We start from the raw sequence: 4980 nt of genomic DNA, 5'->3' as shown, positions 1-4980 counted from the left end.
TTTCTTTAAAAAAAAAAAGAAAAAATTGTCCAAGGCTTTTCACATACACCTGTTCGGAAGGCCTCATCTGTTTTATCTGTGCAGGGTCAGTCGGTTCCTCTAAGCTTGTCCACCAAGGAGGTGTCAATTGTGATGAAGGAAGGGGAAAAAAACACATAGGAAAAAAGGGGGGAAAAAAACCCTTTATCTTCATCTGGTTGTTTGTTTTTGCGCTGACGGTTTGTAAGGAAACAAAGAAGATTTTAATCTTGTCCAACAAAAGCTTCTTGCTACCCAGGGGCTTCTCATTTACTCTGCTCCAAGCCTCCTCGTTTCAGGTTGCAACATCTTCCTCGTTTGCTGATCCACCCGGCTGCCTTTCTTACCTGGGGCTTAAAAATTGTGAGGTGCGAAGCTCTTCTTTTGTTTTGACAGGTGCTCTTTGCTAAACATACAGCTTGCACTGGTGGTGCTAATACACACACGTGCGCGCACCCAGGGAGAGGAAGAGGGAGAGAAAAACACAACTTTGGATATGCTAATGACCACAGTTAGCAAACCTCTGACTTTAATGAGTTTTATTAGCTGGCTTCACTTTTCCTGCTTAGGGTAAAGTGGGGAAAACAAACTGTGCTGATAGGAAGAGAGTGTGAAACTTGTGCTCCTTGTTAGGAACATCTTCCCATTTCCACAACAACAACAACAACTAAAAGTCAGATTCTCTTAATGGGGAATAATGGGAATGAGAGCCAGGGTGCAGCAATACAGAGATCGGAACCCGCAATGCTGGGCTGCTTTGCTGTCATGTGGGGGAACGTACAGGGAATAAGTGACGTATGATCACAGGCTGATTTGGTCTAGCACCTGGTGTTGCACTAAAAATAAAATGGATCCGTTGGAAAAGCCTTTGCTCTGGAATACAGGACAAAGAGAAGTGAAATCTACAGCACTGAGAGTGGAAGAAAACAAAAGCATGCTGTCCTTAGATCTCTGGTTCTGGCTACTGTTCAGTCTTCTGAATCTGCCCAAGAGTTAAGACCAGAGGTGGGCAAATCCAACACGGCTTGACTCGAGTCAAGTCACGAGTCTCTTCCCCCCTTTAACTCGAGTCAAAAATGAGTCCTAACGGGCAGATTTGCTGAGTCGCCCAGAGCATTTTGGGGACTCTAAAAGACTCGAGTCCCGAGTCTTTTCCATAAAAAGTCAGCCGTGGCTCTGTGGAAAAAAACAGAGCTGCTGTCAGGGTGTGTGTGTGTATGAGTTCTCTATAAACACTCCCCTGATGTCCCCAAGACACAAAATCAGGACACATCCTCCATTCAATGGATAGTCCAAGGGACAAGAAGAAGCAACTCCCTCTCCCGTGTTCTGGACATGTGCAGTATCCAGCTAGATACTTCAGCAACTATTTGCTTCTGCAACCTGGTACCCTTAAACCCAAACAAAAAAAAAAACCCATTTCCCTCCACCCCAGCCCCATCTCTGCCTCCTGATTGAACAGAAAGTACTCTACAGCTGGTTGCTGTTGCTTGCGTAGATCTGAATGACTGGCTTCCGGATCACTGCACGAGGCCTTCCAGGCAACATGGAAGTGGTGCAACATCAGAGTATGCAAGTCATGGTTGGGTGACTCAATTCACCCAAATCCATGGTGCATTCCAAGTCAGTAGCCCCAGACTCGAGTGCTTGCCCGAGTCTTTGACATGTGTGATTTTAGCCCACACGAGTCAGCAGAAAACACAAGTTTTTGTGACTCTAACTCATGTCTCTTAACTCAAGTGCCCATCCCTGGTTAAGACACCATTTATCTGGATTGACAAGAAATTTCCCTTTGAACCTCAAATTTGAAGAGGACAAAAGCTCACTGACTCAAGAACTTTTCCAGCACAGAAGGATCAGTAGAGCTACAATTCAATGCATATTTATTTGGCAACAAGTATGATGCTTGCTTCCAAATAAATATACCAAGTGTTGGGCTGCAAATATTTCTGAAGTTGTGCCCTCATCCATTCATTTTCTTTCCTGCTCATTCACTTGCAAAGATTTTGAGTTTCATCCTTGGTTCATTCTAGCACCCCTTCTGCCTTCCTCCTAAGAGACCTCTAAGGGGCCTATCATTTTGGTTCAGAGAAAATATGCTGAAGTGCCATTGAAATCAATGGGAGAAATTCTTAGGGCATCACAGCTTAACAGTGCATTTGATGCAAGTTTAAACTCAAATGACAGGGAATTTCCACATAGGGGGAGGGATGGTGTATAAGTTGGAGAGAAAATTCTAGGTTCAATTCCTGGTGTTTCCGGACAGGGGAAATGCAATTCACCATGGACTATCCTGAGCTAGATGGGCCAATGTGGTGGCGTAGCTGGAGGGGGGGCGGCGCACTCAGCCTGGCAGGGAGATGGGTGAGCAGACCCTCCCTTCAGAGCCGTTCCTGGCAGGGGGGCAAAACAGAGCCGTACGGGCAAGAAGACTGCTGGGCAAGAAGCAGCTGTGGCCACTCACTTATCCACCCTCTCCTGAAGTGGGCAGGTGGGGTTGCTGACTGCCACTCACTGCCATCATAACACACTTGTGGGGAGGCAACCACATGAAGGTCCAGCTGGGCAGCAAATGGTTGGCAACCTTCAGTCTCGAAAGACTACGGTATAAGCCTACAGCACCCAGTATTCCCGGGCGGTCTCCCATCCAAGTACTAACCAGGCCTGACCCTGCTTAGCTTCCGAGATCAGACAAGATCGGGAGATAGTGTTCAGTATAGGGAGATGGTTGGCAACCTTCAGTCTTGAAAGACTATGGTAGAAGCCTACAGCACCCGGTATTCCCGGGCAGTCTCCCATCCAAGTACTAACCAGGCTTGACCCTGCTTAGCTTCCAAGATCAGACAAGATCAGGCATGTGGAGGGTAACAGCAACAAGTGTAGGATAGGGTGACTCTTCCCAGGGTGATGAGGCCACTGCAGCTACACAAGAATGCTAACCTGGCCCTGGATGCACCCAGGAAGACTTGGGGTGGTCAATGCATTGGCATACTTTCCACATCCCCCTAAAGAGAATCAAGTCACAGTTATCACTTTTCCGGGCTGGGTAGAGGCTTGCCGTGGGCCACATCTGGCCTCCGGGCTGGGGTTTGGAGACCCCTGGACTATGGTATCACACTCTGAATGGTGGTTCTGGAACAGTGTCTAGTGTGGCTGAAAAGGCCGATTCGGGAGTGACAATCCCTTCCACACTGGGAGCAAGTGTAGTCTGTCCCTGGTCTGTCTCCCTGGCTATGGGCCTTCCTTCTTTGCCTCTTAGCCTCAGACTGTTGGCCAAGTGTCTCTTCAAACTGGGAAAGGCCATGCTGCACAGCTTGCCTCCAAGTGGGCCGCTCAGAGGCCAGGGTTTCCCACCTGTTGAGGTCCACTCCTAAGGCCTTCAGATCCCTCTCGCAGATGTCCTTGTATCGCAGCTGTGGTCTACCTGTAGGGCGTTTTCCTTGCACGAGTTCTCCATAGAGGAGATCCTTTGGGATCCGGCCATCATCCATTCTCACGACATGACCGAGCCAACGCAGGTGTCTCTGTTTCAGCAGTGCATACATGCTAGGGATTCCAGCTCGTTCCAGGACTATGTTGTTTGGAGCTTTGTCCTGCCAGGTGATGCCGAGGAGTTTAGAGGTTTAGAGTAGGGGTTTAGAGTAGGTTTAGAGTAGGGGTGACAAATGTGCGGGCTGCAGGCTGGATGTACCCCTCTCGGAAGCTCTTTATTCGGCCCTTGGGGTCTCCCAGCACCACCTTCAGCTGCTCTCAGGTGCTGAGCTGTGGTGAGGTGTCACTGCTTGAAAGGGCTGTCCCCGTGATAATTGGGCTTTCTCATTTCTTGAAATAACTTGCCAGTGGGACAAGGAGAAAGGGCAGGCAAAGAACATGCTGGCTTGATACCATCAAAACGGATGGGAAATATGGTTCTACGTCTAGTTAGAGCAGCCATTTTCAACCACTGTGCCATGGCACACTGGTGTGCCGCAAGTGGTCTGCAGGTGTGCCGTTTGGGGGAGGGTCATTTGTTAATATGGCCAATGGGGATGTGAGCTCCCAATCAACAGCCCGGTGTGCCTTGTCCCATTTTAGAAATTTGAAGAAATTTGAATAAACCCATTTTAGAAATGGGTTATGTCAGAATGCCAGATTCAAGGGAGGGCACCAGGATGCAGGTCTCTTGTTATCCGGTGTGCTCCCTGGGGCATTTGGTGGGCCGCTGTGAGATACAGGAAGCTGGGCCTATGGCCTGATCCAGTGGGGCTGTTCTTATGGAGGGTGCTTCATTGCCCAAAAAGGGAAGGGTCTAGTCCAGGCATGGCCAAACCTGCTCAACATAAAAGACACATACAAAAAATTTCAGATGTTTGAGTGCTGGAAGAGAGATTTTTGAGAGCCACAGTATTTAAGAAGCATTTAAATTCTTGAATATATTTATTCATCATGAACATTAAACTTATGTTTTAATCCTGGGGACTCTCAGTTTATACCCAGTAAATATCAAACTCGTTGATTTCTTATTTACCTTTTATATTAATTGTGATGCAAAAGAGCTCAGCCAACATATGTATTTCTGAGAGCTACACATTATCTTCCATTAATGGTCAGTGCGTCACACATCTGGATTAATGCCAGAATTGAACAGAAGGACGGGTCTCATCCCTTATTTCGTGAGGGGCATTAGCCTGTGGTGGGGCACATGATGTGCATGCAGAAGATCGCCAGTCTCACATTAAAAGAATGTCAGATACCAGAGTTGGAAAAGACCTCAGCCTGAGACACTGGGAAGCCACTATCAAAATACGAAGACCTGCAGCTGTCTTCTACTGAGTAGGACCATTGGTTCATCAAGCTCAGTATTGTCTGTACTGACAGGGAACAGATCTTTAGGGTTTCAGACAGGGAACTTCCCTGTCCATCCTGCAGATGCCATGAATTGAGCCTGGGGCTTTCTGCCTCACTTTACCAGTGATCTACCAA

The sequence above is a fragment of the Tiliqua scincoides genome, chromosome 1, assembly GCF_035046505.1.
Source record: "Tiliqua scincoides isolate rTilSci1 chromosome 1, rTilSci1.hap2, whole genome shotgun sequence".
Classification (NCBI taxonomy): Eukaryota; Metazoa; Chordata; class Lepidosauria; order Squamata; family Scincidae; genus Tiliqua; species Tiliqua scincoides.
Note: the sequence above shows the minus strand (reverse complement) of the source record.